The sequence below is a fragment of the Artibeus jamaicensis genome, unplaced genomic scaffold (assembly GCF_021234435.1).
Source record: "Artibeus jamaicensis isolate MK-2021 breed Jamaican fruit bat unplaced genomic scaffold, CSHL_Jam_final scaffold_1964, whole genome shotgun sequence".
NCBI lineage: Eukaryota > Metazoa > Chordata > Mammalia > Chiroptera > Phyllostomidae > Artibeus > Artibeus jamaicensis.
Genome location: NW_026522030.1, coordinates 13,531,463 through 13,546,660, shown reverse-complemented (window position 1 = coordinate 13,546,660; position 15,198 = coordinate 13,531,463).

Genomic DNA, 15,198 nt, shown 5'->3' with positions numbered 1-15,198 from the left:
TTCATCCTAAAGAAGCTGAAGCACCAGAGTGTTATTATACCTCTCCTCCACTTCGGGGGATGCAAGAAATTTGCCTTGTTGCTAAGCCCTAATTCCAGGATAGACAGACTGAAAGTTGCAAAAATTTACACTCAAGTTTGCAGTCTGTATTCACACCATTAAGTTTGGTTGGCCCAAAATGTTGCAATTTCTGAATTTATTTTAAAATGGTGCCAAACCGGAAATGCCTTTGAGCACCTGACAGAATCAAATGTACGTCCTCTCTAGAGGAAAACACCTTTGTCCTAGGCCACAAAGGATCCCCCATATAATTTTTCAAATATATGAACAGTACACAGTTGAAAAATAATCAAGCACACAAGCAAGTTGCCATGAACAAGAATCTTTAAAAATAGAAGAACAAACAGATAACACCAACAGACTTTCAGGTATTTCCGATGTCAGAATTACGAGTCCCAGGCTATATAACAATGATGCCCATTGCTCTTGTTTTAATAGCTGGGAAGAGTAATGAAGAAAGTAATTTAAAATATTTGAAAAAAGAAAAAAAATACCAAGAATGTCCATAATAAAAATTAACCAAAATTAAGTACTTGGTAACAAATTAAATGTAATTATATACAGACTAAATGAACTAAAACTAGGATAGAAATCACCAAGCATGGTACATAGGCGATAACTATATGGAAACTATGAGCATTAAGATACATGGAGGACAGATACACAGAGTAGATGGTCTGATGTGTACGCCATAGAAGATCCAGGAGAAAAAGATAAAAAGTTGTTTTGTCACATATCTTTTTTTTTTTTACCATAAAATTATTTAAACAAACAGGAGAGAAAAAAGTAAAGTATGTTACTATAAACCCCCTTATTGTCACCCAGATTTCATGATTATCAAGATTTTGCCCCATTGTTTTCATTTTCTTTCTCTCTTTGTTGCTGTATTTTAAAGCCATTCCCAGAGTTGATATCATCGTGCCTGAGGCATTATTTGGTTACTGAATGGCTGAGAATTTTCCAAAACCAATGAAAGATACCATTTACATAGATTCAAAAATTTCAACCATTCCTAAGCAGAATAAACAAAAAGAAATTCACAGCTGGATACTTCATACAGAAACCACAGAATACCAAGAGAGATAATCTGAAAAGCAACCAGGAGTTTACATAACTTGCTCAAGGCCATGTAGCTCATAAATTACAGTCAAGCCTCTTTTAGGGTCATTTAGTTCTAAACACAACACCTTTCCTCAATACTAAGTTAAGCCTTTCTGCTATAAGCCCCTTGCTTAGGTACCATTCAGAAAGTTGATCTATTTACATCCTCCTTCAGCCCTGGGGCAATAAGAATACATACCCTGTTCTGTTTTAATGAGCATTAATTCTAGGCAGGGGCTTAAGAGCTCTGTGACTTTGTGTCTTCATTTACATATGAGAAAACTGATGATACAGGCTGAGGATCCTACTACTAACATATCATTGCCAGGATATCCAGGAAGCTATGTTTGTGATGGAAACTGCTAACTCTGGCCAGAAATTTCTGGAGAGAGCATCTAGGGACAAGAAGAAAATTTTACAAGATGAGAAAAAATACTTCTTCTGATCAGAGAAGGTTGGGCTGTGTTCTTTCTTTAATTTCCTAATGGGAAAAAGGAATTGGACGTCCTTTAAGGAGAGCAGTCAGAAAGGTAAATAAAGGCCTTCTCCCTGGGAAGGTTAGAAGCCATCAGAGACGTGGTACAGTGATTATTTGAACAAGTGTGCAAGAAAAAAAGCCACTAACAGTGGAGGGTTAAAGGAGAGTTAAATGAGAGAAGACAATAAAGTGACATTTAATTGCAGCCTAGTCCAGACACTGTTAGAAAGTGTGAGCTGGACAGGACATTTTAATCAAACTGTGTACGAAAGATCAGGATTCAATGACCGATGAGCTGACGATTCACCAAAAACATACCAATATTTAACAAAATAAATTTATTAAACATTTTTAGAAGATTTCACATACCAATTTCCCATTTTTACTATAGAAATTTCAGAAAATATTGGAAAATATATGGAATAAAATTAAAAACAACAGTAATTCAATATCATTGGTAATGTATTATTATTTTCTTCTCATTATTCTTCCATGTACATAAATATGTTTTTACAACTATAACTGTGATAAATATCCTCATTCATAAATTTCTGAAAACAATTCTGTTTATTTTCTTTGGACACATTTCTAGAAGTGAGGTTATGAATGTATAAAATGGCAGAGTTGTTAAGAGTCTGGGCTTCAAACAGCTTTATTTGAATACCAACTTGCCTCTTCTGAGTTTAGGCTTATAACTATGGGCTCCCTATAGAACTTCTCTAGGTTTCATTTGTCTTGTTCTGTAAAAAAAAAAAAAAATTAAAAACCACCAGTAAAACAATGAACCTACTTCACAGGTTCATAACCAAAATTAAAAGGATGGAATGAATGTGCAGCTCCTAAGATGTATACATTAAGTAAGTGATCAATAAATCAGTATTGTTGTCGTCTTTGGATAACATGACTACAGAGGCTTTTTTTTGCCCCTTGTAACTTTTTAAATAATTTTGTACTTTTTAAAAATTAAAAAGCATCTGTTGCTATTATTACAGAAAAACATTACTCTCTTTAAAAGATAATGAGTGATACTTCTTTATTGGGAAATTCAGTCATATTTCCATGTCTTTGTTCTTCTATCTCTCTGCAACACAATAGACCCTAGGAATTGCTCTGGTTTTAAAAGACTTGTGGGGAATAATAACAGTTGATGCATGTTGAGTGCTTACTATATGCCAGGAACTTTGCTGTGGTATGCCAAGGGCGGGCCAGTAGGAGTGGCTGTCTCTGGTGTAATAGAACATGCATTGTCTGTAAAGAATCCTTAAAAACAATCAGGCCTAGCCTGTCTGCTTTTTATTATCATTTTTATTGCTTATCATGCTTTTATTATCATGCTTTTTATTATCACAATTTTCAATAATGTCAGTGATGAAATGTTCTTTCCTAAAAATCTTTGGTTGGTCTACCTTCAAAATCATTGAGTTTTAATAATGTGTATACTTATTATATTGTATGTATATATAAACTTATAGATGTATCAGTTTATTATATAATATGTATGTGTAACACTTATACAATTCAATACTTCAAATGAGCAAATGTTTATTACTTATCTCTTAATAAACATTGTATTCTAAATGGAAGTTAATCCAGAGAACCCCTAGTTACACGGTGATGTGTAACCCTGGCACATGTGGACACAGCTTCATGGATTTGCTTCAAGAGCAAGTTCATAGTGGTGAGCAATTGTTCAAACTCACTGAAGGCATTGTTCATGTCTCCAGCTGCTGGGGTAGAACATATCCCTATGCTTAACACAGTAAATTTAAATAAACCACAATTGCACAGTGGTTCTAAAGATGAAGAAAGAAAATGGAATTCATCTAATTCAATCATTTTATGTGACAATTTTTTAAAATGGAAGTTTAAAACCTACAACAGTAAAACTGCAAGGTGCAATTGTTTAGTAAATGTATATTCAAATTCAAACTGTGGAGGAAGAAAAATAACTTTTCCTTTACCCTCCTAGGTTCTCAGCAGAGACAGCATATAATACAAAGACAGATTAACAGGAGAAAAACAAACAAGTTTAATAAGATGTACACCCCCAGTACATATGGGAGATACCCAGGAAAATGAGCAACTCTCTGAAATGGTGCGCCAAGCCACCATTAAATCCTGTCTGCAGCTAAAGACAAAAGAAAGACATTGAGGGTTGGGGATCCACTTTGGGGACTTTACCAGGAAGGCACAGTAAACAAAGGTATGGTTTTTATACAGATTTGTCAGTACCTTCTGCATTGACAAGAGTTTTTAGAAATTTGGTCATCCTCTCTTCCCAATACAGTGAGAAAGGCAATACGAATGGAGATTTCCCTTGTACAAATGTCTCTTACACAGGGTAACTTCTACTTCAATTTCAGAGCTTGGCCTGTGCCTGCTGTTTCTTTAAAAATAATTAGAGTAAATCAATTAATATGCCAAAGAGGTAATACATTCTGCTGCCCTTCAATGTGAAATGTGCATATTTTAGTTCTTAAAAATTAAATGTATTCTTATAAGTGATTAACTATTTTGAAACTAAACAATAGTGCAAGAGAATGATTATTACTGAAAACAGTTTTATCATCTAGAGGCATTTAAAAATGATCTGTTCCAGGTGTCAAACATGGCAGGTACACCATTTTTAACCTTGTAGAGTGCTATCCTTCAGTTAATGATCAGGATGCAATGTCACAGATGAGGACACAGGTGCTCAGAGGCTTACTTAATATGCACAAGGTCCCACAGCTAGTAGTTTGCTGAGCTGGTTATCAAATCTACACTTGTCTGTTGCCAGAGTCCAAGACTGCAACCAGAACATCAGGATGTCTGAGATGCAAATAAGAAAGCAAAGTAAGAAACAAAAGTTGTGGTGCTTCAGGCTTCTTTTGGAAAAAGGAAGGCTCATTACTTTTGCCATGAACCCTGACTCCTACGATTGTAAATTATCTCACCAATAGTCTCCCAGGGGCCTTCTGAAAGCGTTCACACACCTCCCCAGAGGAAACCATTTATTTTCTTTTCCCAGGAGAAAAAAGCTCATTAAGCTTCTAAATAAGACTTCTTTTTCCTATTACCTGGTTGCTTTAATAGATGTTTAGATTTTTTCTAAATAACATTAAAATAATGTAGAGGACCTATTTTTGGAGTTTAGAAGAGGCTGCAATGATGAACTGAATGGATTTTCTCAATAGGTTGACACCTGAAGGCATTGGTGATCTCTCCATATTAATGTGCCTTGACATTTACTTTCTGGAGATTCCAACATTTACAGTGTTTTTAGATGCAAAACTGCTCTTAAGCCACAACTTTTAAGTCAACTGCGACATTATGCTTTCCTTTTCCTAAAGTCACGATTGAGTTGTGCTTAGCAACACATGAAGAAAATTGCTGATATCAAGAAAAGAGGAGGGCTGGGGGTGGGGATGGGCTGGACTGGGGATAAAAGGCAGAAAACTGTACTTGAACAACAATTAAATTTTTTTTAAAAAGAAAAGAAAAGGACTGGTGACAGAATCAGTATTTCTTTGCTAGAAGTGTTGGGATCAGGTTACCCAAGTCTTTCCTCTGGCCAAATTTCAACAAGAAGTTTGAGTCAAAGAACTCACCACAGGAATACTTATATCCTAGGAAGGCACTGTGTAAAAGGAAGAGAGGGAGGGAGGAAACAATACAGAACCCACAGTTAAGCATTTGTTTTGGGGACGTTACGTATCATGAAAGTTCTCATATTTCTCTGTTTTAAAAGATTTTATTTACTTATTTTTAGAGAAAGGGGAGGGGAGGGAGAGACAGAGGGACAGAAACATTCATGTATGAGAGATACATGAATCTGTTGCCTCTCACACGCCCCCTACTGAGGACCTGGCCCACAACCCACACAGGTGCCCTCCTTCGGCAATCAGATCAGAGGCCTTTCAGTTCGCAGGCTGGCACTCAATTCACTGAGCCACACCAGCCAAGGCAGGTTCTCATATTCTCATCTTCATAATGATCTAAATGAGTTTTATTCATCCCTACTTTATAGATGATAAAACTGTTCTTAGTACAGAGGCTAAGGGCCTTGCCCAAGGTCTCACAGCCAGTTAAGTGGCAAAATCAAGATGTAAACCCACCTGTTTCAAGTCCAGGGACGTGTGTACTGTGCGAAAGCTGCCTCCCACAACATGGCCGCTTCTATGCCCAGAATGGCAGGATGAAGTTACGAAAGAAGAAAATGCAATGGTTAGGAGCCTGGGCTCTAGCGTCAGGCAGCTTGGGTCTAGATGCCCATCTTACCACTTGATAGCTATGTGTGGGTGGGCAAATTATTACCTCATGAAGTAGTGGTAGTGACGCTACCATATATTCCCTTTTTTCTACATTTCCTCCCCTTTACTGTTCGGTGAGGACACGTGAACAGTACTAGCTAATGAAACACAACTGAAAGAATGTGTGTCATTTCTGGGCTGAAGAAGTGCAAAATTCTTGGCTAATTACACACTTTTCTTATTCTCTCTGAGAAGCTGAAGGACCTCAGGTTATATAAGCTGCTGCTAAAACATCTTGAATGACAAAAGATATTGAATGACTATATGGAGCCGATACCACCATCCCACCTCCCTCCAGCCAGTTCAACTCTTGTCTGACACATACTGTGAAGGAAAAGTAAACCTTTGTTCTATTAAAACCACTTAGAGTTCAGGATAAATTTGTTGTAGCAGCAATTGTGTTACATCTCATTTCCCTAATCTCTAAAATAGTGATAAAAATGTTTGCTTAATAGAATTATTGTGAGGATAAAGTGAGACTTTTTATAGGCTACGCCTGAATATATTGTCAAACTAGCAAAAGGCAGGAGAAAAGAGTTAAATATATGGCAATCTTGGGGAATCATTGCCTATTTTCTCCAAAAATAAAGGAGATGGAGCACATGATTTTCAAAACTTCTTGGCCACCAACTTCCGGCCAAGATGGAGGCGTAGGTGGAAACACTGTACCTCCTCAAACAACCAAGTTTAAAAACAACAAAGTTTTAGCAACAAAAACGCAACCAAAACACAGAAAATTGAACTATACAGAAGTCCGACAATAACGAACCGTTCAGCCAGACTGGTAAGAGGGGCAGAGCCAGCAACAGAGCAGTGGCTGGCGGAGCGGGGTTGGGCGGGAAAGATCCATCGGACCAACCCAGGCACCATCGGCAGTTGGCAAATCCCAGGTGTGGGATAGCAATGGGTGGACCCAGTGAGGGCATAAGGCGGCAGCCGGCTGACCGCAGTCACACATTCAAGTGCAGATAAACCAGGCAAAGGAGTGAGCAGTGAGACAGACCACACAGGCTCGAGGCAAGCAGCAGAGGGGACCACTATTGCCCCTCTTTGACCCCACCCCCACATACAGCATCACAACCCAGTGACTGAGTTGCCCCACTTTGGTGAACATCTAGGGCTCTGCCCCTTATACGTAACAGTTGTGAACAGATCAAAACATTATGGCTCAAGAAAAACAGCTCAAAGACCCAGAACCAACCAAGCAACCAAGAAACCAAGAAACCAAACCAAGCCTATTTCTAAGCAACCAAGAAATAGCCAACCTATTGCACAGTTTAAAACACTGGCGATCAGGATGCTCACAGAACTGATTGATTTTAGTCACAGATCAGAGGAGCAAATGAAGGCTAAACTAATTGAAATGAAGGGAAATGCACAGGAAACAAATAGTGATGGAAAGGAAACTGGGACTCAAATCAAGGCAATGGACCAGAAGGAAGAAAAAAATGACCAAACAGAAAAAGATGAAGAAACAAAAATTCAAAAAAATGAGGAGAGGCTTAGGAACCTCCAGGACATCTTTAAACGTTCCAACATCCGAATTATAGAGGTACCAGAAGGGGAAGAGGAAGACCAACAAGTGGAAAACTTATTTGAATAAATAATAAAGGAGAACTTCCCCAGTCTGGCAAAAGAAATAGACTTCCAGGAAATCCAGGAAGCTCAGAGAGTCCCAAAGAAGTTGGACCCAAGAAGAAACACACCAAGGCACATCATAATTACATTAGCCAAGATTAAAATGAAGGAGAGAATTCTAGAAGCAGCAAGAGATAAGGGGACAGTCACCTACAAAGGAGTTCCCATCAGACTGTCAGCGGATTTTTCAAAAGAAACCTTACAGGCAAGAAAGGGCTGGAAAGAAATATTCCAAGTCATAAAATCCAAAGACCTACATCCAAGATTGCTCTATCCAGCAAAGCTTTCATTTAGAATGGAAGGGCAGATAAAGTGCTTCTCAGATAAGATCAAATTCAAGGAGTTCATCATCACCAAGCCCTTATTATATGAAATGTTAAAGGGACCCAAGAAAAAGAAGATAAAAAAGATGAACAGTGAAAGGACAGCAAACTCACAGTTATTAACAACCACACCTAAAACAAAAGCACACTATGAGGACAGCTAGATCAGGAGTGGAAACATAGAAATGAAGATCACATGGAGGGTTAGCAACAGGGGAGTGGGAGGAGGAGAAGGGGGGAGAAGGTACAAATAATAAGTAGCATAGATGGTAGGCAGAAAATATATAGGGGGGAGGGCAAGAATAGTATGGGAAATATAGAATCTAAAGAATTTGAGACACGTGGTCATAAACTAAAGGGGGGGATGGTGGGGGAGGGGGTGTGCAGGGTGGAGGGGAATGAAGGGGGGAAATGGGACAACTGTAATGGCATAATCAATAAGATACATTTGAAAAAAAAGTTCTTGGCCACCAACTGTAATGTTCTGTTACTTCTCACCTCTAGATTTCTCTTCGACTTCTAACCTTGGTTTTTCAATTATTTGACCCAAACTTATTGGTGAAAATTTCTGTGTCGAACACTGTGTTAGGAGCTGACCTCAAAGGTGAGTCATAAGAAGGGTCAATATGGATTTTCTCTAAATCCAAAATGAAAATGGGCTCTGGGAATGGAGAGATGATGGTCTGGAGAACCTTGGCAAAGCCTCTCTCCTACTTTTGAAGAAGCCATAAATGAAACTTTATAGGAGGGAACCTAAAGAGGCTGGTGAAAGCTTTGGAGATGGCCCTTGGGGGGTGGGGAGGGGGAAACAACATGTCGTTTTTACTTTAGTACTCTTTTTAAATGTCTTTTTACATCCCTGCAACTAGTGGAGGGGGAGAGTAAGGGAGTGAAGCTGTCTTACCAGCAGCATCTTAATTATGGAGATTAGAAATATTTTATGCAATTGACACAGCCTCTACTAAATGACACAGTATCAGGGAAAATGACTCTGTCTAGCACCCATGAGAAAGGAGCTCTGAGAAAAAGAGCAGGTGGATTTTGACAGCTTGTCCAATAAAACAACAACAGTTGTGTGTGGCGGGGGCGGGGAGGGCTACTTTAAAAATCAGGCTAATGCTGCAGTTTTTATAGCTTGAAACAAATCTCTTAACAGCACTTGAGGGAAGTTGGACGTGACTGTAGCTAAGCTTCAAATTGCTAGTCCAGTCAGAGCTCACGGCCTCCCCTCCCACTTCCCTTCATTTTGTTCGGTATCACCACCCTAGGAAACAGCCTGTCGGAGTGCTTGGGGAGTGAGTGAGTGAGTGGATGGTCGATCGGGCTTGCTTCCCAGGTAATCTGTGTCCTTCACTCGGAGAAATATTAGTTAGTAACCCCCAAGTGGTCCCTCGGTATTCTCAAAAAGTTCAATTACCTCCCATGGCCTAGTAATTTCCTGCCAGGCATAGGAGCATCTGGTCCTATAAGAATTGAGGCCCACTGAGAGCATCCTGAAGAATGAACGCTTTGAGCAGAATATGGAAGACTGCCATAAATCATACTGAGGCATCATTTTTGTGAATTGAGCTGCAGAGTTGATGAGTGCGGGCAACAGCTTTAGTACCTACTGTTTTGTTATTTAATCTCTCCTTCCTCTAAACCGCCCTGTAATATATCATTGTAGTGATTTTTTTAAAACCAAAAGCTCCCTTTATTACCTCTCTGCTCCAAATCCCCTGCTCTTCTTGTGCGTAGGAAGTGCGAAGTCCAAGGCCTATGGGTGCCGAGGACAGTGCAGATGGCAGAAGGTGGCCACTGTCAGAAGAGACTCCAGAGAGTGCGGGGTACTCTGGCAAACTGGAGAGCTCACGTCCCGGCAAGATCTCCCATCCCACATGTTCTTTCTACAATGTGACATTGACCTCTCTTCCACTGGGCACAATTGGATCGGCATCTATGGTCCCTTCCCTTGAATTGGGGCAGGTGGGGGGGTAGGCTGTGGATATAGCAAAAGTTACACCATCTGCTTTATGAGGCTAGGTTATAAAAGGTAATGCGGTGCCAGCCTGGGCCTTTCAGAACCCAGCCACTGTGCTACCAGGAAGCCCAGGTCCCAACAGCAAGGCTCTGTGTAAGTGCTCTGGACAACAGCCAACAGCCAGCATCCGTCACCAGGCATGGGAGTGAGGAAACTTGGAGGTGACTCCTGCTCCATCCACTGACTACCGCCACTCGAGAGCCCCGGAATGAGACCGCCAACCTCCTCAAGCCTACTCAGTCCCCAGAAATGTGGGAGACGATGAAGTATAATCGCTGTTTTAGGTCAAGTGTTAGTTTGATTTGTGATGCAACAATAGACAACTGGAGCACCCAACAGACCTCATTCATTTCTAAGACCACCTCTTTTCTTAAATCATTTTACACCTGAGACTCCACCCATCCCCCTCATCTTCACTTATCATAATTAAGATGCTGCTTCCTTCCCGAAGCCTTTCCTAGTCATCACACTGATGGTGATCTGTTCTTTCTCTGTACTCTGGACACTTTGCATAATGTCACTATGATTAATAAGTCGTTTGGGAGGACTCCCTTCCCCCCTACTGTCATTTTATAAAAGTATTTTAATATGGTTTAAAAAACAGTACAGGGTTTTATCAAAACTACAAGCAACATAGAAATCTATTAATTCAGAAAGCATCTCCAGTCCATCTTGGTCTATCGCACTCCAAGTTACCTCCACCTCCTCTCCGAAGGTAGCTGCTCTAACAGAGTGGTATGTATTCCTCAAAATCTCTTCTACACACACACACACACACAGACAATTCATATATACAGGATTCCATCTCAGTACTGTTTTGTAAAGGGCTTTTTCCAGTCACAGGTGTATCGTAGTTATCTTTCTATGTCAATTAACACCAATTGACCTCATAGTTTTTAATAGCTGTATAGTATTTCCTATTATTTAACCAACATTTTATTTTTAGAAATTTAGGTGTCCCCCCCCGCCCCTTTTCCTTATTGAAAACAAGACTGCATTGCTGCTGGATACAAAGCTAAAAGAAGAATTGTGGTGGTTAATAAAATGTACCTTTTAATTTTTGCTATAAATCCTTACATTCCTTTTCAGAAAGAGGTACTTGTATCCCCATCAATAGTATATGAATGAGAACACTGTGACATTCTCTGACATTGAGTAGTATCAAGATTTTACATCTTTGCCAACTAGTTAGATGAGGAATGAAAGCTCCTGATTTTTTTAACTTACAATTTTGTTATTAGTGAGGTTGAGCAGCATTTCATATTTTACGAGTCCCTGTATTTCTTCCACTGTGTAGTTTGTCTGCTATGTTCTTTACCCATTTTTCTATGGAATTTTTAGTTTCAGGGTTTTTTTTTACAGGAGATTTTTTAATATTATGGATAACAAATGTCTTAGTGGTCAGGTTGTTATAATAAAAGACCATAGACTGGGTGGCTTATAAACAACATCAATGTATTTCTTACAGTTCTAGAGGTTGCAAGTCCAAGGTCAGGGTCCCAGCATGCTTGAGTTCTGGTGAAGGCCCTCTCCTGGTTGTGTCCTCACATGAGGAAACACTGACTCCTCACTGTGTCCTCACGTGGTGGAGGGGCTAGGGATCTCTCTAGACCCTCTTTTACAGGCACTAATTGCATTCATGAGGTCACCACCCTCATGGCCACATACCTCCCAAAGAACCACCTTCTAACATCATCATCTTTGGGGGTTAGAATCTCAATATATGAATTTTCGGGGACACAGACATTGAGATCACAGCAGCAAACCTTTTCCATATTGTTTTGCAAATATTACTTGTTTGTTGGTTGCATTTATTTATGCTACCTTTTGCATCTAGGAGTTTAAAAAGGTTTATGGGGGATGTGTGGCCAAGATGGAGGCATAGGTAGACACACCGTGCCTCATCACACAACCAAAAGAAAGACAACAACAATTTAAAAACAAAAAAAACAATCAGAACTGACAAAGAATGAACTGTATGGAAATCCGACAACCAAGGAGTTAAAGAAGGCACATTCATCCAGACCAGTAGGAGGGGCGGAGATGGGCAGCTAGACAGAGGGGACTCACAGTAAGGTGGAGGCTGGCAGACCCAGTGAGGTGGTGGACTGTGGAGCGGGCCACCCAAGGCTGCAGCTGGCTGGCAAGGCAGCAGCTGGCGGACCCAGCAAGGCAGCAGATTTCAGACCAGGCAGTCCCACATTCATGTGCAGATAAACCAGGTGAAATTGGGGAGCAAGACAGACCACACAACCCAGAAATCCAGCACCAGGAAATAAAGCCTCAAACCACTGATGGAAAACACCTGTGGAGGTTGAGGCAGCAGTAAGAGAAACTCCCAGCCTCACAGGAGAGTTTGTTGGAGAGACCGACAGGGTCCTAGGACATACACAAACCGTCCCACCCAGCACCATAAGGCCCCGATTTGCTTGTGGGAAGCAAGGGAAGTAAGTGAAATCCGGCAGAGAGCAGAGCGAGCACCATTGTTCCCTCTTAGACTCCTCCCCAATGTACAGCATCACAACCAAGCAACTGGGTTCGCCCACCCTGGTGAACATCTAAGGCTCTGCCCCTCACTACGTAACAGGTGCATCAAGACAAAAAAAAATGGCCCAAATGAAAGAACAGATCAAAGCTCCAGAAAAAAATACAACTAAGCAATGAAGAGATAGCCAACCTATCAGATGCACAGTTCAAAACACTGGTAATCAGGAAGCTCACAGAATTGGTTGTATATGGTTGCAAATTAGATGAAAAAATGAAGGTTATGCTAAGTTAAATAAAGGAAAATGTACAGTGAACCAACAGTGATGGGAAGGAAACTGGGACTCAAATCAACAGTGTGGACCAGAAGGAAGGAAAAAACATACAACCAGAAAAGAATGAAGAAGCAAGAATTCAAAAAAGTGAGGAGAGGCTTAGGAACCTCCAGCACATCTTTAAATGTTCCAACATCCGAATCATAGGGGTGCCAGAAGGAAAAGAGGAAGAGCAAGAAATTGAACATTTATTTGAACAAATAAAGGAGAACTCCCCAATCTGGCAAAGGACATAGACTTCCAGGAAATCCAGGAAGCTCAGAGTGTCCCCCAAAAGTTGGACTCAAGGAGGAAGACACCAAGGCACATCATTATTACATTAGCCAAGATTAAAGACAAGGAGAGAATCTTAAAAGCAGCAAGAGAAAAGGATACAGTTACCTACAAAGGAGTTTCCATCAGATTGTTGACTGATTTCTCAAAAGAGACCTTGCAGGCAAGAAGGGGCTAGAAAGAAGTATTCCAAGTCATGAAAGGCAAAGGACCTACATCCAAGACTGCTCTATCCAGCAGAGCTTTCATTTAGAATGGAAGGGCAGATAAAGTGCTTCTCCCATAAGGTCAGGTTAAAGGAGTTCATCGTCACCAACTCCTTATTATATGAAATGTTAAAGAGATTTATCTAAGAAAAAGAAGATAAAAAATATGAACAGTAAAATGACAGCAAACTCACAATCATTAACAACCACACCTAAAACAAAAACAAAAGCAAACTAAGCAAACAACTAGAACAGGAACAGAACCACAGAAATGGAGATCACATGGAGGGTTATCAACAGGGGAGTGGGATGGGGAGAGAGAGGGAAAAGGTACGGGGAATAAGTAGCATAAATGGCAGATAGAAAATGGAAAGGGGGAGGGTGAGACTAGTATAGGAAATGTAGAAGCCGAAGAACTTATAGGTATGACCCATGGAACTGAACTGAAGTGGGGGAATGTGGGTGGGAGGGGGTAGAGGGTAGTGAAGGGGGAAAATAGGACAACTGTGATAGCATAATCATTAAATATATATATTTTAAAAGGTTTATGTAATTAATCCTATTTGTCTCACTAGAGGGTGTAGTGTTTTCCAAAGAAGAGCCTTCTATATTTCCAATATTATATAAATATATGTTATTTCAGATGTTTTATAGAAAAAGCCAAACATTTAAAAAAGCAATTATTAAATATTTTAGATAACCTTTTTTTAGACATTCTTACATATTAGCAAGGAATCTAAATTCTAGGAACTTGATAAAATTCGTTTATTCTTGAAGGAATATTTATGACACATTCGTGGATATCAAACTCTTTTCTAGGCTTTTGATCACAATGGGATTTATCTAGTGGAGGTAAGAATATAAGGGGTAACGGGCCAAAAAACATCATGTAGCATTTTTATAAATAAAATGAATTAATCTCTGTGGACCTCTGAGCTTCTATAGTGTGTGGGCTTATTTCTTTCATTACATTTATTCTTTGCTCTAATTCTTTTTCTAAGATTTTATTTATTTATTTTTAGAGAGAGGGGAAGGAGGAGAGAAAGAGAAGGAGAGAAACATCAATGTGTGATTTTCTCTTTCACACCCCTGCTGGGGACCTGGCACACAACCCATTCATGTGCCCTGACTGGGAATTGAACCAGTGACTCTTTGGTTTACAGGCTAGCACTCAGTTCACTGAGCCACACCAGCTGGGGCCTTTGCTCTAATTCTTGATTTAAATGTCTTTCCATTTCACTAAAATGTAAACCACTTAAGGGCAAGAATGTACCTCATTCATCTCGGAATCCCAGGTATCTACCCAGGTAGCTGGCTCATTATAGTGGCTCAATAACTATCCCTGCATTATAAATTGCCCCTTTCCTTCACAAATGAATATTCGTAGTCCTGCCTTCTTTTCCTTCCTTCGTTAGCCCACCATCCCAAAATAAAAACCAACACTAGTTCTATGCTGAAAACAGCTCAAATCCCCAAAGACTGGTGTTTGCATATGTGATACTCAATCAAACACACTTATATTTTACAAAATATTGAATAGCTACAGATAAAAAAATGTCATTCAGAAAAGCAATAGGAGAATTCTATACCCTTCTAAAGCCAAATTCTCAGGAAGTATTTTTAGAGAATTTACAAGTCTTCTGAACTTGTAATGAAAATCTAAGTGAAACCATAAATGGAAGCCAGAGTTATTCATTAACACTGGAGAAACATCAGCTTACAAGTGTGGGCAGAAACAGAGTTGCAGAGCTAAGGATTTATGATTCTCACCAGAGTCTTGCTGGGAACAATATTGTCTTGTTCTGTTACACGCCTGAGCTCAGGGAAGCTCTTTTCAGGGGTTTCTAACTGCAGAGCTTAACTGGGTGGCTGAGATACATTTCCATCTTCTAGAATAGAGACCTGCTCTTGCCTCTCTGGAAATGAATGAACAGTAACAGCCCTTGGTTACAATTAGCTTTCGCTTTTGGAGCATTTCCCAAGGGTGA